Below are 26,437 nucleotides of genomic sequence, written 5' to 3'. Positions count from 1 at the left end.
TTAAAACAAAAAAGCTTGCACTTACCTTCACTCAGCCCGACTCCGTGTATTCCAGTGCGTTCCAGGGAACTTCAGCGCAGCAGCACCACCTGGTGGACGTCAGAGGAACTACCTTAATAAATCCTGGCCGGACCCGAATCCAGCGCAGAGAACGCGCCGCTGGATCGCGAATGGACCGGGTATGTAAATCTGCCCTAATGTTTCTTTTTTGGATCCATTACACCGCTGACGACATGAGTTCTATTGCCTCCTCTCCCTTCACCCCTAAAGGGGTTTATCCCATGAAACATGTTAGGCCCTATCCATAGGACGGGGCTTTACTTGCTGAATGGTAGGGATCTCAGTGATGAGACCTCCACAGATCACAAGAACGAGGGGTCTGATTACCTGTAGGGTTCTCATTACTGAGTCATGCAAACAAATTTCTGGTCCAGCTCATAGGAAACTTTGATTCTTCCTTATTAGCTCAAATTAAGACATCCAATGTTGCAATGAAATCAAAACATCAACACATTTCAGGCAGATGACCTCTCCTTATTCATGACCAAGCAGTTATCAAGGAGAATGGTGAGCTGAATCTTATCTTCATTTTCCCATCACTGAGATCCCCACCGATCAGCAAGTTATGCCCTGTCTTGTCGATAGGGTGTAACTTGTTTTGTGGGAAAACGTTTTTTATTGAGTACAAGGGTGCTGTAGGGACAAATGATCACCTTCCGGCTCCTCTTGTTTTCTACCTCTATGCTGCACTCGTTGAGAGCACAGGATAAAGGCATAATCCAAAACTGACCTTTCCGCACCCCCCAAAGCCAGCGCAGATGCTGATGTCATCACATCACGTTTGTCGGCCTCAGAGTCGATGCTTACATGTTGAAGAAAGATGGCGGCTGCTGCGCTGCTTCAGGGGAGTAGGGAAAGGTGAGTTTTTTCTTTCCTATAGTGCGGGGAAAGTGTGGCTATGGGGGGCTAGTGTAGCTTATGGTTGGGGGGACAGTGTGGCTTATGGGGGGAAAATGTAACTTATGGGGGGACAGTGTGGCTACTTTGGGGGGGCTCTGTGGCTTATGGGAGAATAGTGTGGGTATGTGCGGGGCTGTGTGGCTTATGGGGGGAAGAGTGTGGCTTATGGGGGGACAGTGTGGCTTTGTGGGGACAGTGCGGCTACGTGGGGGGGCTGTGTGGCTTATGGAGGATAGTGTGGCTTATGGAGGATAGTGTGGCTTATGGGGTGATAATGTGCCTCTGGAAGGGGATAGTGTGACTTATGGGGTTACAGTATGGCTACGGGGGATAGTGTGGCTGTGGGTGGGGTAGTGTGGCTTATGGGGGACAGTGTAGCTTATGTGGGCACTGTAGCTACTGGGGGGACAGTGTGGCTATGGAGGTGTGCAGTGTAGCTACTGTGGGGGGAGGAGAGACAATGTGGCTACTGGTGGGAGTCTACTTAAACCTGGAGCCGGCCGTGGGTGAGCTGACAATTATATATGATCTTGTGTTGAGCAATATCACACACAAACCATGGAATCAATTTTTTAGAAGACAGTCCTGTTTTTCGGATTTGGGACAATCTCTTTATTAAAAAGCACCATGGGTATATAGCACTACAGTATAACTGGTTTTGTAAATGTAAAATTTTTATTTACTTTAAAATCCAAAAGAAGGGGAGTATTGAAAATAAAATCTGTTAGATTTCGAAAAACATAGTGGAACTAAGAAGTAAGACAATGCCTAGTAAAAAGAGTAAAAAGAAAACCAAGGGTAGATTGAATTCTGGGCACTAAGGGACCAATACTTTTCTTCTTGCATGCTAAAATATTCATTCTCCTATGAGTGTATTGGCTCGGTTTTATGTTTGCCATTTTCCTGCAGATAACGTGATATTATTTGGTGGAATGCAGTCATTGAATTGAATTTCGCAGATGTACCGGTACAAAATATATCAAAATGTTCTGTCCCGGTACAGTGCACCAGAGGGCACAATAAAACTGGCTGCACATACACTGCTAAAGGAGGATTTTCTCTTTATATCTCTTTGCCCATTTTAGCTATGACAATTTTAACATCAATCGTAGACGAAGCTTATTAAGGCAGTAATGCGGTTGCTCTCAACATACAGCCGAAACAGCCAAACAGCTCTAGTGCCCAAAAGGCTCAGTAAAGTTGAAGGATCACAAGGGAGAACTGAAGCAAAAAGATCTTAAATAGCCATAATAAGTAGTTACTGGCTACCTCCAGAGGCCACTAACCAGCTGCTAGATCAATGCCGTTTTACTTCTTCAGTGTAACCATAAGGCTTAGCAGCACATCTAAGAAATAGTCCAAAAACTTCTTAACACTTTTAAAGTATACGGATGACGATTGTGTGTCTGGTCTCATTTTGTAGGTTTTATAAAGGATTCCAGTTTTTAAGAAACTCCATCACAGCAAAATTTTTAATAGCTGCTTAAATAAAATATAAAGAATAAATAAATTCCATAGTAAAATACAACAAATAGATCATGTACAGAGATGAGCGGGATTGCATTAAAAATACGGGTCCGGGTGCGTCCCGCATGTCCCAGACATATTGCCAGATTGGCGGCCATGCAGCCAATCCGGCAATTGACGCCCCTACCTAGTAGCCACGGGTGTGATCGCCAAGGGTTAATCACCCCTAGCCAATCACAGCCATGGCTAGTAGGTAGGGGCGTAAATTTCCCAGATTTGCTGTATGGCAATGTGTCCGAGTCACAGGGGACATACTCAGCCCTGAACTACAGTATAAGTGTGTAACCAAATATCCTACTATTTGTCCCATATTTCACGATCATGCTTATTTGGTAAGTAAAAATGGGTGGATTAAGACATGTCATGGGTCCTGGGCTGTATGGATATTAAAGCCCCTACAATCCTGGAATCACTTCCTACATCTGGTACTAGAATCAGCTTCTTGGAGAACGGTGGACGTGTCCCTTCTGCTTATTTCAATCTGTGGTTTCAGGAGCTTTGGAGGACCTTCAAAGAACAAGAAATGATTCTTGTGTACATGTGTATGGAGAGCAGGAAAAGATGTACGAGGATTTAATGGGTGAGGTATCTTCTCATTATATAATTTGACGGGTGGTTAGGGTGGCCATGGGCTCCCAGAAGGCTTGGGTCCCACACTACCATCAAAATCTCCTATATTATATTCCACTACTGTAAGCAAACAAAATCCATGGATAACGAAGTGTGACTGCACCTGACTCCCTAGGCTTATTGTACCATTTATTTAGATAAAAGAGCCATGTAGCCATAGATCAACATAAATTGTAAAAATTGCAACTTCTAGAAAAAAAAGGATTGATTTTAATTTTATCATTTATTCTTGCTGAATGTTGCTCCACTCATCTCGAGGAGCAATGAGGGGTGCAACAGGGGTACATCAGACCAGGTGCTCTCATGATCCTTGAGGGTCTCCTTACTGAGACTCTCACTGATTAGCAAGTTAGGCCCAATCCTGTAAATGAAACATCTTTAAAACCAACTCTACCACAGGTATCTACACATATCTGCATTATTTGTGGGGTTGCACCACTGTTTTGTACAGCTTCTGCTGATCATAGTTGCCACTTTTTAAAGAATCCTGACCTCTTATAACTTCAAATGGGAAATGTGCACAATGTATAACACTCTACCCCCCACGTGAGATGCCAAACAAAATGTGTCAGATACAATTTTAGTCATTGTTAATAGGGTGTAGCTTCTTAAAAAGGCCACCAAATCCAAACTCCAGCCTCAAAATATCAGGTATGTATAAAACAGAAAGAATACAATTGTTGTTATGTGTGTGTTGCGTTTTATTTGTCCATCTCACATTTTGTCTCAGTGGTTTACACCCACCCATCTTTTCCAGGACCCAGGACTTAGTAGTATGTCCTGTACTTATATTTGAACGAATAGTTGGAGGTAGGTCCACTATTCAAATACCTTGTGGTGGCCTACTTATGTGGCGTTACAACCAGCGAGTGGAGCCATTGAGGTTCGAGTCGTCCAAATTCAAATCAAACCCAAACCCCCACTAAGTAACACCCCCAATATGTGCTGGCATGGATCAGAACATTCCAGATTCGGGTCCACTCATTACTAGCTGTCACAGGTGCCCCTGCGATCCATGTATCGGATCCCAGTGGTGGCACTCCATTACTGTTGAATTCCCCTATCCTTGTTCCTGCTCCCATCCCGGCTGGCCAGTGTGCGTGTCCCCGTTCCCTAGGGAACGTGCGCCGCCACTTGCAGGTTTAAAGGGCCAGCACGCTGCTGATTGGGGCTGCCCACTTCTGGGTTTCTACAAAACCAGCTTTGACCTCCTGCTCAGTTCCTGATTTTGCTCCATTGCTGCCTGTTCTGACTATCTGCCTTTCCCCGACCACGAGATTGCCCGCTGATTCTGTACTTCGACCTTGGCTGCCACCGCGGGCAAGTCGCACCTATGGAATGACCTGGTGGCATCACGCCACAGCAAGACCATCCTGCTATGCGGCGGGCTCTGGTGAAGACTGGGTGCCACTTAGATTCCGGTCCCAGGATTCGGCTAGTGTCATCATCCATGGTGGTCCAGGGGGTTCACTAACCCCAAGCCCTGACACTAGCTTCAACCACATGGCATCTTTTATCCAATACAGATGGCCCCCAACAAACTTAAAGCACAAGATTTTTAGCTGTACCCTAATTGAGAGTTTGGATTGTTATTAGGCAGGTTTTATACCATGTTCTATTGTTGTCTTCTATATTCTCTGTTCTGTAAAATGTTTTTTTTTAATAACAAGAGATAAGTGATCCTCAGTTACATTTCCATGTTACACTCTGTAATATTTACATTCCTGGCAGATTTTACACCTTTAACCTCTGCAATCACGGCGTTAATAATTCTATGTTAATATTTAATATGAACATAAAAATGTAAATTCTGCATAATTTGGCGGATGGGATTTAATATGCTGTGTTATAAATATTGTATTGCAGAGAGTAGCAACAAGAATTATAGAAATTCCATGATACACATATTGTGTTCCAGTAACCAGGCAAACATGTAGCAAACAAGTGGTTGAAATCTTCCAATTTATTTATGTATTAAAAAACATTGGGATGGCCCCATAACACAGAAACGGTCTAACGCGTTTCCAACCAAATTATGGTTTTCACTCATTGCCTATGGGAGTCATGGGGTATAGCTGCTTTTCTGAAGAGCCACATTGGCTGGTCTGGTTCCTAGGTTAGTGATGTCATACAGTATGATTGACATGGAAAAACCATCTCTAGTGGCATCCATTGTATGGGAAGGTAATAGTGGTTTCCTCTTCATCAGAGGTTGCATGTTAACATCAGTTAAATGGATTGTCCAGAAAGTAATGATTTATCTGCAGAATAGGTCACCAATATTTGATCATGAGGGGCCGTCTCCTTGCCACCCAATGATCTGCTCTTCAGCCCAGTATAAACACTCAGAGCTCTGAGCAGTTGGCTCTATAGTGGCCAAAAGCTTCAACTGCAGCCACTGTTCTCATTCTAGCTTGTGTATATCTTGTGTATAGGTTATCAGTGTTAAAGGGGCTGTACCAAGTTAGGCCTAACCAAAGGCAAGGGAAAAACAAGGTAGATCAAGTTTAAAACAATTCTACTGGACTCCCTACTAAATGTGCACATTCAACGAAGGGAGGAGAATACACCAACGACAGAACAATGACGCAGCCCACTGCTTATCTCACTATATCACTGAAGACCAAAAGAGACCTTCTACTTTTGAAGACACAAGAGAGAGAAATCTTTTTTCATTGTGTCTTTTCCTCCAAGGTAGCTGCCAGTTATTACTGCGCTCAGTGTTCTCCATCTAGTCTGCTGTACTCAAAGGTCTAGAAGTGAGCAGTCAACGTGTTTCTGTAGTGTAGTGGTTATCACGTTCGCCTAACACGCGAAAGGTCCCCAGGTCGAAATCCTTTTTTTAAGGAATCGGAAAGAAAAATCTTGTTTCGCCGTGTCTTTCCCGCCACGGTAGATGCCACTCATACCTGCCACTCAACATTCCTCGTGTTGCTTTTTAAATTTGGTTTTGTTTGAGTCTAAAGACCAGTCGACGTTTCTTCATCGGGTTTCTGTAGTGTAGTGGTTATCACGTTCGCCTAACATGTACGAGGTCCTTGGTTTGAAGCCCGGCAGAAAGATTTTGAGGAATCGGAAAGAAAAATCTTGTTTCGTCGTGTCTTTCCCGCCACGGTAGATGCCACTCATACCTGCCACTAAGAGTTTGCTTCATATGCAAAAGAACCACTGATTTAAACAGAACAGAAAATGACGCAGGGGTTGCTTTTGCTATGGGGCAGTAACAAAATATTCCCGAGTGACATTCACTTTTAGATGACCAGAGTAGAAAGTGTCCTAAATAGGCAGCTCGTCTAGGGGAAGGAGGACGGTGTTTTACATGTATTTTTTTTTTGCCAGAATAATAACTTTGTAAAAGTGCCGGAAGCACTCAGGCTTACGGCGCCAGAGCACTTCTCGCCTTCCCGCCAGAGCGCTTCTCGCCTTCCACAGACTTTAATATATTCACAACCTGCCACTGCAAGCCTCCTTCTGCTATCGGCCGGGGAATTGGGAGAGAGCACACGGCCTGCTCTCTCCACGTCCAAGCCCTCTGACGTCACGGCCGGATCCCAGTTCCCCAGACTTGTTGTGGGGGCGTGCATAAATTAAAGTACATGGAGCGCTTCCTGCACTTTTACAAAGTTATTATTTTGTCAATAAAGAAGCCGAAATACATGTAAAACACATTCCCCCCATCCCCCAGACATAAAGAGCAGGCTATTTAGGACACTCTACCAAAAGTAATCTGGTGGTAGATGTCCTTTAAGTATGGCTTGCACTCATATTATAAACCTGGGTTTTCCATTGTTATAAGACACAATTTTATGATGGTAATTTTATAATTTATGACATTTTTTTTATATGATTTTTTTTTTAATTGAAATTGTATGGTGAACGCATCATTTCAGGTAAAAATAAAAAGCGGTTGATTTTAAAGCATTTAGTAGCAGAAAATAGAAGCCATTTAAAATGCAGATTATTGTGTTTCCAAATGTTTTAAAAAGTCATTTTTCTTTTTCTGTATTTCCTTTTTTTTATTCCACAAATGAGCCGCAGTATGTTTGATGGAATAGAGAAGGATTTTTCTGGAAGTAGAACGACTCTGCTCCTAAATGTATTTCTCTATGAATTACTTATCATCTTTTAACTGTTGAGGATGAAGAACAATGTTCCTACTACAATAACATAAGGCGATGTTACATTGTCGTGGCATGTGAGGAGGCACTTAGGTGGCCCCTTCATTGTTAAGGGATGTTGTAACGTGTGCCATATGAAGAAGATGGAAGTTTTTAGAACAGTTTTTTTAGGAAGGGGCAAAATAACTGTGTACTTAAAGGGACCCTCTTACAGTGTTCCATATAGGGAAAACACTGCAAAAGTGAGCGGAGCACTATTACTAAACACTAAAGGGACACTATTACTGTGTAAGATGCTAAAGGGACACTAAAGGGTCAAGTCTATAGAATGGGGCACTATCGCCTTGCAACAGGTAATTTTAGGGGCACTAACTGTGTGACCGGAGGTATGACGATTGAGGTTGCAGGGGGTGCGACCGTAACCGGGCCCTTAAGAAGAGCAGGGCCCGCAGCTCTCACAGTTCATTATAAGAACACGTGCCCTGTGGGTTACAAAAAGAAGGGAGCACACGGGGCACATGCTTTTTATACTGAACTCTGAGAGCCATGGCTGCTGCCAGTCTGCTTCTGGTTGAAGAAGTGACGTAAGGGGGATGAGGAACTTTTGTTCACCTTTGAGCATGAGCCGGGTGTGCCTCTACCTTTGAAGTTGAGGCAGTGAGGAAGGGGAGGGGCTCCCAGCTAATATGTCTGCCGGGATCCCTCAGCAAAATATGTGGAAGCTTGTGCTTCCTCTGCCAGCTCCACCAGCTGTGTCTCCTCCATCCTGCAAATCATGAGGTCCAGACTCCTTCACTGATGCCCTCGGAGAGTTGGAATCTATTATGAAGACTTACTTGTTCCTCCACCACAAGTAGTGAGTTTATGGAAGCACCGGAGTGCGATGTTAGTGTATAATATGTGTTGGATGTGTGTTTGTGCAATATTTGTGTGTCCTATGTAATGTATGTGTGTGCAGGATTATTTATACGGTTGAAAAAAGATACATGTCCATCAAGTTCAACCAAGGAAGCTAATGGTTTGGATGAGGAAGTGATTTATGGGAGACAATTCTATATAACATAACCAACAATGTTTTGTAGGTGTATAAAGGAATCTAGACCCTTCTTGAAGCTCTCTGCTGTCCCTGCTGTGACCAGCGCCTGAGGCAGGCTATTCCACCGATTGACAGTTCTCATAGTAAAAACGCCCTGTCGCCTCTGGTGATTAAACCTTGTTTTCTCCAGACTGAGACAGTTCCCCCTCGTCTTTTGATTTGATTTAATCTGGGACAACTTTCCACCATATTTTTGGTGGTACAATTCATATATTTATATAAATTAATCATGTCCCCTCGTAGTCGTCTCTTTTCCAGTCTAAATCTAGTTGTTTTAATCTTTCCTCATAACTGAGACCCTCCATACGCCTGATCATTTTTGTGGCTCTTCGTTGAACCCTCTCCAGCTCCAGGGCATCCATTTTATGGACATTTGTCATATGTGTTGTGTGTGTGTGCAGTATTAGTGAGTCATGTATATCGTATGTATCTGTGTACAATAATGGCATCATATGTATTGTGTGTATTTATTTGCATGTGCATTACAAGGCATTATTCCAAGTCCTGCTCGGCTTACAACTGTGCTTATAATCTATGCCAGGTGCTGTGTAGGGTGAAAAAAGTGATATACAGTATGATTGCCATGGGTGCTCCTGCAACCTGTGTCTCAGGTTGCAGGCGCCTCCCCATCACACCAGCAGCCTATTTTACCTAGCTGCATTCCAGCGACAGTCTCCGTGGTGGCTGTATGGAAACATCTGCAATGTGTTCTTCACACATATTGGGGCAGATTTACTTACCCGGTCTTTTCGCGATCCAGCGGTGTGTTCTGTGTGGAGGATTCGGGTCTTCCAGCAATTCACTAAGGTAGTTCCTCCGACGTCCACCAGGTGTCGCTGCTGCGCTGAAGTTCCTCGGAATGCACTGAACCTCACCAAGCCGGGCCGAGTGCAGGTAAGCGCGTGACCAGCAAAACTTTTTTTTTTTAAATGTAGCAGTTTTTCTGAATCCATCGGGTTTTCGGACGGCCACGCCCCCCGATTTCCGTCGCGTGCACCAAAATTCAGGGGCAATTCAAGGAAAATCGGCGCAAAACGGTAAAATTTGCGTAACCCCACGGAAAAACATGATTCGGCCCTTAGTAAATGACCCCCATTGTTCTTCATATTCTATTGTGAAGAACACCGTTCAGCGCGCGTGTCTTCAGATAAGAACATCTGCAATGTGTTCTTCAATGTGTTCTTTCAGTGAAAACATCTGCAAACATCTGCAATGTGTTCTTCTTCAGTGTTCTTCTTTCAATGTGTTCTTTCAGTGAAAAAACGCTCAAGTCTCCCATTGACCTCAATGGGGTTCGTTATTCAATACGAGCACTCGAGCATCGGGAAAAGTTCGTCTCGAATAAGAAGCACCCGAGCATTTTTGTGCTCGCTCATCTCTATTTATTATACTAATCACCCCCTCATGGTTATTTTATATAAAGCCCTATGTGGGCCCCGGCACTTGCCCTGGTATTCCCAGTGCTGGCTCTGGCTCTGCTTATGCAAATGGGAAACCAACGCTCAGTCACAGAAGACAGAGGAAACTTTTATAAAGGACATGCAGAAGAACTCCATGGGGACACACAGGAATCCATAAATTTAAGATATGATGTACAGAATTCTACAATTTTACATCCTGGCACTTTTTTATTGAGTAGTCTATGGGGCACATTTACTTACCCGTCCCGTTAACGCCACTGATCCGGAATGTCCGATGAGGATTCGGAGCAGCCGCCATTCACTAAGATCGTGCGTCCAATTTCCTGCATGTGTCGCTGCCACGCTGAGGTCCACCGGAGTTCACCTTCTTCTTCACAGTGTATGTGAGTGTTGATCTTGTGACACAATTTGGTTTTTGTCCGAATCAGTCGGGTTGTCCGACGGCCCGCCCCCCTATTTGTGTCACATGAAAGCCGGAGCTGATGCGCCACAATCCGATCGCGTGTGCCAAAAACCCGGGGCAATTCAGCGCAAAACGGAAACATTTGGGAGACCCGGCAGAAATGCGTCCGACGGACCCTTAGTAAATGTCCCCCTATGTGTTAATCAGTATAGAAATTCAATGTTAGACATAGGAAAATGTTTTAAAATTAACAAAACCTACCTTCTTATTGTGAGGAACAGGAACATAAATCTGGAAGAAATATTAACATTCTCAACCACATTTTAAATACAATTGAAATCACTGTAAGTGTATATCTTGTGGCTCGTGTGCAGGGACTTGAATTCATTTTAATTTTCGATTCTTCATCTTCTAACTGAGACCCAGATTTTCTGTCTTCTCTGACATTTATACTCAGAAAATCCCAGACAGAGGTGAGAATCTCAGACTGCGGCTCCTGGACGACACACACCGTATAATTTCATTCCAGTATCTCCATTACTCTTTAACCTCTATGGAGAATGGGAGAACACATACTATAGAGATATCCTCTGCTTAGTAAGAGGCTGCTTCTCCTGTAGTCCTTCCAGACAAACATCTTACATGGAGACAAGACCTCAAGAGCACACATTTAAAGGGGTTGTCCGGAGGCTGAAAAACATGCTGCTTACTGTCAAAAAAATGCGAAACAACTGACCATGATTTGGGCTGGTTCTATTCAAATGAATGGAACTTAGCTGCAATATCACCACTAGGAGGCAGGAGCTGTTTTTGGAAGAAAACGTGGCCCACGTGGTCTTTCAACCTCCAGACAACTCGTTTAAATTTATGTTTTATACAAATTCTCTTTTCTTTTTCATGTCATGAAATATGCCATAAAAGTAGGGTCGGTTCCAGGTTTCAGAAGGCCCCTTGGTGACAGAGCCTCAGTGGGCCCCTTTGCAGTGAACTCAGATAGTAGCAGAAAAAAATTAGAAACTAAAACAGTCTGCTAAAATATTCCCTGGTTTATCCTCATATAAAGCCCCCCTTACCTCCTACGGATTCATTAAATACAGCCCCCCTCGCCCCCATGGATGCCTTATATACAACCTATGGTGGGCTCCCCTAGCAGCTCTGGGTCCCAGCACTTGCCTGGGCATGCCCAGTGCTGGCGCTGACCCTGTATAAAAGGAAAAAAAAGGTAAAGAGAGAGTAATAAAAGGAGAACAATCAATACTCAAAATATCTGTAAAGCTTTGAAGTGAAAAATAATCTTAAATAAGATTCAGGATTTTTTTTAAGGATCCTAGGAGTATTCTAACTGTGCATAGGAAAACCTTGTGAATCAATTCACAAATCTAAAATATGACATCTTAGGCATATAGTACGTTGGATGTGTCATGAGTTAAAGGGCAGCTGTCACCATTAAAGCTAATGACAGGTTCACATAAAAGTCTTCCTACTGTTCGCCATAAATTTTCGGTAAAAAAAACCCCCAACAGCTCAGATCTAGTTAAAATCACTTTGAAAAATGTTGCTAGTACCTTGCCAGGAGACTCTCTGGTCACAAGGGGTGTGGTTTCTCTTCAGTGCTCAGCTCCCTAATACCCCCTCCTTCAGGAATTCTCTGCAGCGTGTCACACATAGCCAGGATCTCCGCTCCCTCATTCCTCCCGCAGGTATTTTTTTTAGATAGTCACACACAGCCAAAGTCTCCATTAACTCCCTCATTCTCCTCCTGCAGGAGTCACAAACATCTAACATTTCTCTCATTCCTGAGGGAGGAGGAAATGAAGGAGCTGAGGGAGATATTGGAGAAAAAAAACATGCCCCTTGTGACTCAGTGGGGGTCTTAACTAAGGGCCCGATTCGTGTTTACCCGACGTGTTACCCGAATATTTCCGATTTGCGACGATTTTCCCTGCATTGCCCCGGGACTTTGGCCCATGCGATCGGTTTGTGGTGCATCGGCGCTGGCATGCACGCAACGGAAATCGAGGGGCGTGGCCGAACGGTAACCCGACGGATTCGGGAAAACCACCGCATTTAAAAAAAAAAAAAATGGTCGCACGGGTCATACTCACATGCACCACGATGAAGACGATGAACTCCGGGGCACCTCGGTGGACTTCGGTGCAGTAGCGCCACCTGGTGGACATCGGGCGCAGGACCTTCATGAATCGCCGGAAGACCCGAACGCTTGTCAGAGAAGCCGCCACTGGAATGCGAATGGACCGGGTAAGTGAGCCCCCTGGAAAGGTGCCAGCAACTTTTTGAAAAGTAATTTTAGCTAGAATTGAGATATGGATTTTTATTAAAGAAAAAGCATGGGCCACATTAAGTAGACTTTTGTGGGAACCTGTCATTAGGTTTAATGGTGAAAACCTGGTTCCTGTTAAAGTAATATTTGCTGATTTGTTAATCTTTATTTTTCTGGCAATTGCATTCAAGGGATTACCTTAAGGATATGTAATCAATATCAGATTGATAGGGTCCGATACTTGGAAGTTGAAGCTCAGTTACAGTTCCAAGGGACAACCACTACACAAATAGAGCAGTTTGGCCCTTGGCTCTGTTCTCAAAGCATATTAATTGTTTGGTCTTTGGCTTATGGGGGGGGGGGTGGCTAGGTTGTAAAGATATTTACTAAATGTATCAAATTAATTTAGTATTCTTAGAGAAATATTTTTTGAATAGGTAAATTTTAATTTTTTGTGATGTTTGGTGTCTCCACCTTCAAGTATTTAAATGGGCATTTTTTTGCATTAACTTTTCACATTTAACAAATGGTTTTTGTAAAACTACTTTTGTAAAAAGTTTTTATATCCAACTTTTCATTTTCAGATTGCATAATCATAATTTTAATCTTTTCAAGAAATATAGCTACTTTTCAACTATTTCCATGTATATAGATGCTATTAAAGCAAATTAATGAGACAGTTTATCTCAAATATATACAATGGACCTCGGTAGGCATTTCATGTCAATGTGAATTAATGACTCATCTTTATTTTACTATTTAAAATAGATGATGTCAGAGCTTATCTCCTCCCCCTCCCTGTACAATGACCTCTCTATAGATAACACTGACCCATCATTACATCACTACTGACAATAGATGATGTCACAGCTTATCTCCTCCCCCTCCCTGTACAATGACCTCTATATAGATAACACTGACCCATCATTACATCACTACTGACAATAGATGATGTCACAGCTTATCTCCTCCCCCTCCCTGTACAATGACCTCTATATAGATAACACTGACCCATTATTACATCACTACTGACAATAGATGATGTCATAGCTTATCTCCTCCTCCCTGTACAATGACCTCTATATAGATAACACTGACCCAACATTACATCACTACTGACAATAGATAATGTCACAGCTTATCTCCTCCTCCTCCCTGTACAATGACCTCTATATAGATAACACTGACCTATCATTACATCACTACTGACAATAGATGATGTCATAGCTTATCTCCTCCTCCTCCCTGTACAATGTCATCTATATAGATAACATTGACCCATCATTACATCACTACTGACAATAGATGATGTCACAGCTTATCTCCTCCTCCCTGTACAATGACCTCTATATAGATAACACTGACCCATCATTACATCACTACTGACAATAGATGATGTCAGAGCGTCTCTCCTCCCCCTCCCTGTACAATGACCTCTATATAGATAACACTGAACCAACATTACATCACTACTGACAATAGATGATGTCACAGCTTATCTCCTCCCCCTCCCTGTACAATGACCTCTATATAGATAACACTGACCCATCATTACATCACTACTGACAATAGATGATGTCACAGCTTATCTCCTCCCCCTCCCTGTACAATGACCTCTATATAGATAACACTGACCCATTATTACATCACTACTGACAATAGATGATGTCATAGCTTATCTCCTCCTCCCTGTACAATGACCTCTATATAGATAACACTGACCCAACATTACATCACTACTGACAATAGATAATGTCACAGCTTATCTCCTCCTCCTCCCTGTACAATGACCTCTATATAGATAACACTGACCTATCATTACATCACTACTGACAATAGATGATGTCATAGCTTATCTCCTCCTCCTCCCTGTACAATGTCATCTATATAGATAACATTGACCCATCATTACATCACTACTGACAATAGATGATGTCACAGCTTATCTCCTCCTCCCTGTACAATGACCTCTATATAGATAACACTGACCCATCATTACATCACTACTGACAATAGATGATGTCAGAGCGTCTCTCCTCCCCCTCCCTGTACAATGACCTCTATATAGATAACACTGAACCAACATTACATCACTACTGACAATAGATGATGTCACAGCTTATCTTATCCCCCTCCCTGTATAATGACCTCTATATAGATAACACTGACCCGTCATTACATCACTACTGACAATAGATGATGTCACAGCTTATCTCCTCCTCCTCCCTGTACAATGACCTCTATATAGATAACACTGACCCAACATTACATCACTACTGACAATAGATGATGTCACAGCTTATCTCCTCCCCCTCCCTGTACAATGACCTCTATATAGATAACACTGACCCATCATTACATCACTACTGACAATAGATGATGTCACAGCTTATCTCCTCCCCCTCCCTGTACAATGACCTCTATATAGATAACACTGACCCATCATTACATCACTACTGACAATAGATGATGTCACAGCTTATCTCCTCCTCCTCCCTGTACAATGTCATCTATATAGTAAACACTGACCGACCCATGATTACATCACTACTGACAATAGATGATGTCACAGCTTATCTCCTCCCCCTCCCTGTACAATGATCTCTATATAGATAACACTGACCCATGATTACATCACTACTGACAATAGATGATGTCACAGCTTATCTCCTCCTCCTCCCTGTACAATGACCTCTATATAGATAACACTGACCCATCATTACATCACTACTGACAATAGATGATGTCACAGCTTATCTCCTCCCCCTCCCTGTACAATGACCTCTCTATAGATAACACTGACCCATCACTACATCACTACTGACAATAGATGATGTCACGGCTTATCTCCTCCTCCTCCCTGTACAATGACCTCTATATAGATAACACTGACCTATCATTACATCACTACTGACAATAGATGATGTCACAGCTTATCTCCTCCCCCTCCCTGTACAATGACCTCTATATAGATAACACTGACCCAACATTACATCACTACTGACAATAGATAATGTCACAGCTTATCTGCTCCTCCTCCCTGTACAATGACCTCTATATAGATAACACTGACCTATCATTACATCACTACTGACAATAGATGATGTCATAGCTTATCTCCTCCTCCTCCCTGTACAATGTCATCTATATAGATAACACTGACCCATCATTACATCACTACTGACAATAGATGATGTCACAGCTTATCTCCTCCTCCCTGTACAATGACCTCTATATAGATAACATTGACCCATCATTACATCACTACTGACAATAGATGATGTCACAGCTTATCTCCTTCTCCTCCCTGTACAATGACCTCTATATAGATAACACTGACCCATCATTACATCACTACTGACAATAGATGATGTCAGAGCGTCTCTCCTCCCCCTCCCTGTACAATGACCTCTATATAGATAACACTGAACCAACATTACATCACTACTGACAATAGATGATGTCACAGCTTATCTTATCCCCCTCCCTGTATAATGACCTCTATATAGATAACACTGACCCGTCATTACATCACTACTGACAATAGATGATGTCACAGCTTATCTTCTCCTCCTCCCTGTACAATGACCTCTATATAGATAACACTGACCCATCATTACATCACTACTGACAATAGATGATGTCACAGCTTATCTTATCCCCCTCCCTGTACAATGACCTCTATATAGATAACACTGACCTATCATTACATCACTACTGACAATAGATGATGTCACAGCTTATCTCCTCCCCCTCCCTGTACAATCACATCTATATAGATAACATTGACCCATCATTACATCACTACTGACAATAGATGATGTCACAGCTTATCTCCTCCACCTCCCTGTACAATGACCTGTATATAGATAACACTGACCCATCATTACATCACTACTGACAATAGATAATGTTACAGCTTATCCCCTCCTCCTCCCTGTACAATGACCTCTATATAGATAACACTGACCTATCATTACATCACTACTGACAATAGATGATGTCATAGCTTATCTCCTCCTCCTCCCTGTACAATGTCATCTATATAGATAACACTGACCCATCATTGCATCACTACTGACAATAGATGATGTCACGGCTTATCTCCTCCTCCCTGTACAATGACCTCTATATAGATAACATTGACCCATCATTACATCACTACTGACAATAGATGATGTCACAGCTTATCTCCTTCTCCTCCCTGTACAATGACCTCTATATAGATAACACTGACCCATCATTACATCACTACTGACAATAGATGATGTCAGAGCGTCTCTCCTCCCCCTCCCTGTACAATGACCTCTATATAGATAACACTGAACCAACATTACATCACTACTGACAATAGATGATGTCACAGCTTATCTTATCCCCCTCCCTGTATAATGACCTCTATATAGATAACACTGACCCGTCACTACATCACTACTGACAATAGATGATGTCACAGCTTATCTTCTCCTCCTCCCTGTACAATGACCTCTATATAGATAACACTGACCCATCATTACATCACTACTGACAATAGATGATGTCACAGCTTATCTTATCCCCCTCCCTGTACAATGACCTCTATATAGATAACACTGACCTATCATTACATCACTACTGACAATAGATGATGTCACAGCTTATCTCCTCCCCCTCCCTGTACAATCACATCTATATAGATAACACTGACCCATCATTACATCACTACTGACAATAGATGATGTCACAGCTTATCTCCTCCTCCTCCCTGTACAATGACCTCTATATAGATAACATTGACCCATCATTACATCACTACTGACAATAGATGATGTCACAGCTTATCTCCTCCCCCTCCCTGTACAATGACCTGTATATAGATAACACTGACCCATCATTACATCACTACTGACAATAGATAATGTCACAGCTTATCCCCTCCTCCTCCCTGTACAATGACCTCTATATAGATAACACTGACCCATCATTACATCACTACTGAGAATAGATGATGTCACAGCTTATCTCCTCCCCCTCCCTGTACAATGACCTCTATATAGATAATACTGACCCATCATTACATCACTACTGACAATAGATGATGTCACAGCTTATCTCCTCCCCCTCCCTGTACAATGACCTCTATAGATAACACTGACCCATCATTACATCACTACTGACAATAGATGATGTCACAGCTTATCTCCTCCTCCTCCCTGTACAATGTCCTCTATATAGATAACACTGACCCATCATTACATCACTATTGGCAGTTAATGATGTCACAAAATATCTTATCTGGTAATTAAAATGGATTGAAAAAAATTGTATTTAAATCTTGAAAATATGTGAAAAATTCTCTTTAAGCCAATTTAAATTTGATCTGATTTGGACTATTCTCTGACAATGTTTTCTATGACATCGGTTACAATATTTACATCATTTGTACATTTCTTGACCTTGATTTTGTTACATCATCAACAGCAATGTCTGACTATAATGCAGCTGACATTAGAATAAAACTTAAAATTGCTTGATTTTGAAACAAAAAATATTAAAAGTCCCTTCTTTCAGTCCTCCAGGGACCGATCCAGCAGTTTGAATGCATTAACTCAAATTAACCAGCAGATGCAAGCAAATGAATGAAGAAACTTTACCGGATTCATCCAATTCCCAAGGCTTTTTAATCAGTCAAAATCCAATTCAGAAAAATACAATATGGAAATCAAAGAGTAATATGAAAAATGATTAGGTAAGAGAAGAGATATGCCGGTGCCTTTGTGTGGCGTGATAAATGGTGCGCCGATTGTTCTCACAAGTCCCAATGGCCTTCAAGTTAGCAAATGTCATTGAGTCTGACTGTACAATCAACTGTGACTATATCCGTGGATGGCACAAGAATAGGAATATATTGGGGGAGATTTATCACCTTCTTTGCTCCACTACAAAAAATCTTGTTTTACTTAACTTTTGTAGGAAACACATTACTTATTACATAGAAGTAAAATAAAATATCGGAATCACTACTATACTCCGATTATTCAATTAGGTCCTCCGCAGACTAGGTGGCCGGACAGCGGTTATTTACTGCAGCCGGTGGCCTGTATTTGCTTTGCATTTTACACATTTTATTTTTGTATAAATTGAATTAAAAAAGACCTCCAGTGATTTACAAAAACTTTGCCAAAAAGGGGCCATAGAATTAAAGGAAATCTACCATCGGAATCCATCCTGATAAACCAGGGACATTACTCATAGATCCAGGCACAGTGACTGTGGTAATCTTCTCATATTTGTTATCCATGGCCTCCTTATTTCTAAAATCAACCTTTAAATTATGCTAATGAGCCAGATGGACTCTGGGGGGCATTACCAGAGCTCCTCTGTGCTATAGTGTCACAGGCAGCTTCCCTATGCAGACTCACTTTCCCCTCCCAATGGGGCACATTTACTTACCCGGCCCATTCGCGATCCAGCGGCGCGTTCTCTGAACAGGATTCGGGTCCGGACGGGATTTATGAAGGTAGTTGAAAATCATCTGCACGCGCCGGAATACACCGAGCTGGACCAGGTGAAGGTAAGCGCTTCCCAAGCAACACATTTTCGGTTATTAAATGCGGCGTTTTTTCCGAATACGTCGGGTTTTCGTCCGCCCACGCCCCCCGATTTCCATCGCATGCATGCCAGCGCCGATGTGCCACAATCCGATCGCGTGCGCCAAAATCCCGGGGCAATTCAGGTACAATCGGCGCAATTCGGAAATATTCGGGTAACTCGTCGGGAAAACGCGAATCGGGCCCTTAGTAAATGACCCCCAATGTGTGAGATAATAGGCAGAGGGAGGGGAAAGTGCTGAGGAAGAAATGGGGAAGGTGAGACAACATAACACCCCCCCAGAGCACTTTAGGCATTAGCATACTTTTAAAAGTTGGTTTTAGAAGGAAGGAGGCCAGGGATAATAAATATAAGAAGATTACCACAGTCACGGTGCCCGGATCTATGAGTAATGTCCCTGGTTTATCATGATGGATTTTAGTTGGTAGATTTCCTTAATGTATGGCCTTTAAAAAAAATAAATAAGAAATATATATTTTTTTTAATTAACATATTGAAATTGTGGCACCAGTCTGTATAAACAGAGACTAAAAGTTTCATAGAAAAATTAGCAATTTATTTGTGTTTGCATTGATTAGTGGTTTCGGCGCACAAATACTCAGCAGAAAGCAAAGTGCTCTGTCTTTATGTTGTGTCTTATGACTTAAAAGTGTTGTATGGAGCATTTTTTTGTTATCCCACTATCCACAGGATAGAGTATAGTGATCTGATTGGTCGAAGTATGACTGCTGGGCCCCCCCACCGATCATGATCTCACTAGTTGCTGGAGTAGAAGGTCTTGGTGGGTTCCCTTAACGTGATCCCCGGTTTTCCTATCCTCAATCAGCCAGGTGAAGCCAAAACAATTCAACCAACAGGACATACAAACTGAATCAAGACAAAAAAACTTAGATTGTTTTGTTTTTTTTTTACACATGGGCTTCATGAGACACTATATACTTTTTTTTGTTTCTAACTTCTATATTATTTGTGTTTTTTCTAACTTTTTTTCATACCCAGTCTTAGGATATAAAACCCACGGGACTTCTGTTTCTGAACTATAAAGCCTCAGTAAATCCATCTTTGCTCTTGTTATTCGGTTTTATCAGTTCTGTTACCTAACTGAAGTCTGTATCATTTTATTTTCCTCCTTCCAGCTTGTAAATGTAGTATCATATTTTTTTTAAATACTTTTTTTCTTTATTCAAATTCAGAGCAGATTAAAAAAAATATGATAGTATATAATTCGACATTATTGATATAAATGGTTGAAATGGAAAAATTTACCAAAATCTTGTGAGCTACTATTTGGCAAGAGGTATCCAATCCATGAAGCCAGACACTCTCTTGCTGCAGTGATTCAGGCCCTTGACATTTAATTAATCTCCTCCCAACACTTTGCAGGGAATCTATCACGCATTTGGCCATGGTGCACCAGTACTTGGTTATGATGACACAGCCCCCCTGCTTGTACCGGATATATCAAGAGGCTCCAACCTGGCGTAGAATTGCTATAACCTGTTCCCGTTCCTGGCGCAAGCTAAGATAGGGACAGGAATGCCACTCCATCACGTAGCCCGGGACACTAAACACCTCTTGTGGCGTTAGGAGGGAAAGTTGCTCCTAATTAGAAATACTTTTTTAAAGCTTGTATGCTTGAGAACTGGTGTACAAGCCCTGATTAATCCTGCCTTTTGTCTCCTCCCAGCTCTATGCTAGATCACGCGCATGCACCAGTGCACATGTATTGTTCCCCCACTACTCCTAGCTTCGACACTCATGTAGGGATATGTAGGTCATGTAGAGATGTATATTCAGGGGCAAGTTTGCGGCCTGAAATACATCCCCTTTGATGCCTATGACGCTGGAGGTGGTCCGGTAAGCACAATGAGCTTACTCAATCTTTGGCCGCAAGATGGTCTATATGGCGCTATTTCCTAAGGAGAGAGTGGGGCTGAACAGCGCTCATCCCTCCTTCTCTCCAACGTACTGGCAGTCACTCAGTCGGGCTACGGTCAGGTGAGCACAAGTTACTGTGAATGTACCCTAAATTGGAGTAACAGCTAGATCACAACAGTAACCAATGGAAATCCTCTAGAAATTAACCCGTTAGTTATATAAGCATAAGTCAAAAGCATAGGTCAAAAGCATTGGTTCAGATGTCCGAGATTGCCCCAGGGTGAGCCCGCCGACGCTCAATGGATCTAAAGGGGCAGCCACGCATGCGCACGACCAATCAGCATGACTTTCCAGGAGGGATACATTTCTTACCCAGTTCAGGGGGATATTACAAAAAACCAAAGTGGAGACTAGGTGAACGGCCTATTTTTGGGGCAGGGTTATTTTCCCCCGAAGATATCACCCGAGGCTCCGTCCTCTGTTCCTTTTGGGTTTTTATCTTTGCTCAGTGTTCAATGTGACACGTTCCCTTTAAATATAGAAAACTGAAAATGTATATGAAAATATTATGTTTCTAACATTTGGTCTGACGTAAGAATTCAAGTAAGAACTTTAACACCATTCTTGTCGCTTCTTCGACTTTCCTAACAGAGGAAATCAGCAAACCTCCGCCGAGCCCTATGTGACAGCAAGAAATGTTTGATCCTCCTTCACCAAATGAGCAGGTGATGACAGAAGAACAGATTTCACCACTAATGTCACTGATCTATAACAGATAAAAGGTGAGAAAGAAAAGATATATGTTGATGAGAAAGAATCCCTGATGAAAGATGTCGAAAAAATAGAGTCTCTGAGGCCATAGGGCGCAATATAAAACATAAAAATACATTAGGAGGGACTAATAAAATCTGAACATGTTGACACCTCCATGATCTATACTGCAATAGTAATTGAAGGATGCAAAGGTCAATATTCAGCGACATTCATTGTTAGGAAATGAATTCAGAATAAAGAAGGAAAGTCCTACAGCAACTTCACTTCATGGCAAACTCTCAGCTGTTAAAGGGAATGTGTCACAAAAATTTGTTTTCAAAATCAGATATCGACAATAAAATGTATGATTACTCTCCATTCTCTTTTTTTAACTAATGGTAGATTTTTTTAAAAATTTCTTATAGCCACAGATGCCATGTTCTTCTCTGGAAAACCAGGCCCTATCTAGGAACGTGAGACTCCTAATCTCAGGGTTGTAGAATAAGGCCTCACATAGGACTGTCATTCATTTCTTTTTTGTTTTTTGTGATGTCATCTAATGTTTAGTTATGCAGTGATGGGTTAGTGCTATATATATAGAGGACATTGTACAGGTAGGAGGAGATAAGCTGTGACATCATCTATTGTCAGTAGTGATGTAATGATGGGTCAGTGTTATCTATATAGAGGTCATTGTACAGGGAGGGGGAGGAGATAAGCTGTGACATCATCTATTGTCAGTAGTGATGTAATGATGGGTCAGTGTTATCTATATAGAGGTCATTGTACAGGGAGGGGAAGGAGATAATCTGTGACCTCATCTATTGTCAGTAGTGATGTAATGATGGGTCAGTGTTATCTATATAGAGGTCATTGTACAAGGAGGGGGAGGAGATAAGCTGTGACATCATCTATTGTCAGTAATGATATAATGATGGGTCACTGTTATCTATATAGAGATCATTGTACAGGGAGGGGCAGGAGATAAGCTGTGACATCATCTATTGTCAGTAGTGATGTAATGATGGGTCAGTGTTATCTATATAGAGATCATTGTACAGGGAGGGGGAGGAGATAAGCTGTGACATCATCTATTGTCAGTAGTGATGTAATGATGGGTCAGTGTTATCTATATAGAGGTCATTGTACAGGGAGGGGGGTAAGATAAGCTGTGACATCATCTATTGTCAGTAGTGATGTAATGATGGGTCAGTGGTATCTATATAGAGGTCATTGTACAGGGAGGGGGAGGACATAAGCTGTGACATCATCTATTGTCAGTAGTGATGTAATGATGGGTCAGTGTTATCTATATAGAGGTCATTGTACAGGGAGGGGGAGGAGATAAGCTGTGACATCATCTATTGTCAGTAGTGATGTAATGATGGGTCAGTGTTATCTATATAGAGGTCATTGTACAGGGAGGGGGAGGACATAAGCTGTGACATCATCTATTATCAGTAGTGATGTAATGATGGGTCAGTGTCATCTATATAGAGGTCATTGTACAGGGAGGGGGAGGAGATAAGCTGTGACATCATCTATTGTCAGTAGTGATGTAATGATGGGTCAGTGTTATCTATATAGAGGTCATTATACAGGGAGGAGGGGGAGGAGATAAGCTGTGACATCATCTATTGTCAGTATTGATTTAATGATGGGTCAGTGTTATCTATATAGAGGTCATTGTACAGGGAGGAGGAGATAAGATGTGACATCATCTATTGTCAGTAGTGATGTAACGATGGGTCAGTGTTATCTATATAGAAATCATTGTACAGGGAGGGGGAGGAGATAAGCTGTGACATCATCTATTGTCAGTAGTGATGTAATGATGGGTCAGTGTTATCTATATAGAGGTCATTGTACAGGGAGGAGGAGATAAGCTGTGACATCATCTATTGTCAGTAGTGATGTAACGATGGGTCAGTGTTATCTATATAGAGGTCATTGTACAGGGAGGGGGATGAGATAAGCTGTGACATCATCTATTGTCAGTAGTGACGTAATGATGGGTCAGTGTTATATATATAGAGGTCATTGTACAGGGAGGAGATAAGCTGTGACATCATCTATTGTCAGTAGTGATGTAATGATGGGTCAGTGTTATCTATATAGAGGTCATTGTACAGGGAGGAGGAGGAAATAAGCTGTGACATCATCTATAGTCAGTAGTGATGTAATGATGGGTCAGTGTTATCTATATAGAGGTCATTGTACAGGGAGGGGAGGAGATAAGCTGTGACATCATCTATGGTCAGTAGTGATGTAATGATGGGTTAGTGTTATCTATATAGAGGTCGTTGTACAAGGAGGGGGAGGTGATAAGCTGTGACATCATCTATTGTCAGTGGTGATGTAATGATGGGTCAGTGTCATCTATATAGAGGTCATTGTACAAGGAGGGGGAGGACATAAGCTGTGACATCATCTATTGTCAGTAGTGATGTAATGATGGGTCAGTGTTATCTATATAGAGGTCATTGTACAGGGAGGAGGAGATAAGCTGTGACATCATCTATTGTCAGTAGTGATGTAATGATGGGTCAGTGTTATCTATATAGAGGTCATTGTACAGGGAGGAGGAGATAAGCTGTGACATCATCTATTGTCAGTAGTGATGTAACGATGGGTCAGTGTTATCTATATAGAGGTCTTTGTACAAAGAGGGGGAGGTGATAAGCTGTGACATCATCTATTGTCAGTGGTGATGTAATGATGGGTCAGTGTCATCTATATAGAGGTCATTGTACAGGGAGGGGGAGGACATAAGCTGTGACATCATCTATTGTCAGTAGTGATGTAATGATGGGTCAGTGTTATCTATATAGAGGTCATTGTACAGGGAGGAGGAGATAAGCTGTGACATCATCTATTGTCAGTAGTGATGTAACGATGGGTCAGTGTTATCTATATAGAGGTCATTGTACAGGGAGGGGGATGAGATAAGCTGTGAAATCATCTATTGTCAGTAGTGACGTAATGATGGGTCAGTGTTATATATAGAGGTCATTGTACAGGGAGGAGATAAGCTGTGACATCATCTATTGTCAGTAGTGATGTAATGATGGGTCAGTGTTATCTATATAGAGGTCATTGTACAGGGAGGAGGAGGAAATAAGCTGTGACATCATCTATAGTCAGTATTGATGTAATGATGGGTCAGTGTTATCTATATAGAGGTCATTGTACAGGGAGGGGAGGAGATAAGCTGTGACATCATCTATGGTCAGTAGTGATGTAATGATGGGTCAGTGTTATCTATATAGAGGTCTTTGTACAAGGAGGGGGAGGTGATAAGCTGTGACATCATCTATTGTCAGTGGTGATGTAATGATGAGTCAGTGTCATCTATATAGAGGTCATTGTACAGGGAGGGGGAGGACATAAGCTGTGACATCATCTATTGTCAGTAGTGATGTAATGATGGGTCAGTGTTATCTATATAGAGGTCATTGTACAGGGAGGAGGAGATAAGCTCTGACATCATCTATTGTCAGTAGTGATGTAACGATGGGTCAGTGTTATCTATATAGAGGTCATTGTACAGGGAGGAGGAGATAAGCTGTGACATCATCTATTGTCAGTAGTGATGTAACGATGGGTCAGTGTTATCTATATAGAGGTCATTGTACAGGGAGGGGGATGAGATAAGCTGTGACATCATCTATTGTCAGTAGTGACGTAATGATGGGTCAGTGTTATATATATAGAGGTCATTGTACAGGGAGGAGATAAGCTGTGACATCATCTATTGTCAGTAGTGATGTAATGATGGGTCAGTGTTATCTATATAGAGGTCATTGTACAGGGAGGAGGAGGAAATAAGCTGTGACATCATCTATAGTCAGTAGTGATGTAATGATGGGTCAGTGTTATCTATATAGAGGTCATTGTACAGGGAGGGGAGGAGATAAGCTGTGACATCATCTATGGTCAGTAGTGATGTAATGATGGGTCAGTGTTATCTATATAGAGGTCTTTGTACAAGGAAGGGGAGGTGATAAGCTGTGACATCATCTATTGTCAGTGGTGATGTAATGATGGGTCAGTGTCATCTATATAGAGGTCATTGTACAGGGAGGGGGAGGACATAAGCTGTGACATCATCTATTGTCAGTAGTGATGTAATGATGGGTCAGTGTTATCTATATAGAGGTCATTGTACAGGGAGGAGGAGATAAGCTCTGACATCATCTATTGTCAGTAGTGATGTAACGATGGGTCAGTGTTATCTATATAGAGGTCATTGTACAGAGAGGAGAAGATAAGCTGTGACATCATCTATTGTCAGTAGTGATGTAACGATGGGTCAGTGTTATCTATATAGAGGTCTTTGTACAAAGAGGGGGAGGTGATAAGCTGTGACATCATCTATTGTCAGTGGTGATGTAATGATGGGTCAGTGTCATCTATATAGAGGTCATTGTACAGGGAGGGGGAGGACATAAGCTGTGACATCATCTATTGTCAGTAGTGATGTAATGATGGGTCAGTGTTATCTATATAGAGTTCATTGTACAGGGAGGAGGAGATAAGCTGTGACATCATCTATTGTCAGTAGTGATGTAACGATGGGTCAGTGTTATCTATATAGAGGTCATTGTACAGGGAGGAGGAGATAAGCTGTGACATCATCTATTGTCAGTAGAGATGTAACGATGGGTCAGTGTTATCTATATAGAGGTCTTTGTACAAAGAGGGTGAGGTGATAAGCTGTGACATCATCTATTGTCAGTGGTGATGTAATGATGGGTCAGTGTCATCTATATAGAGGTC

This window comes from Engystomops pustulosus, chromosome 6, assembly GCF_040894005.1.
Source record: "Engystomops pustulosus chromosome 6, aEngPut4.maternal, whole genome shotgun sequence".
Lineage (NCBI taxonomy): Eukaryota > Metazoa > Chordata > Amphibia > Anura > Leptodactylidae > Engystomops > Engystomops pustulosus.
This window is presented reverse-complemented; position numbering follows the sequence as displayed.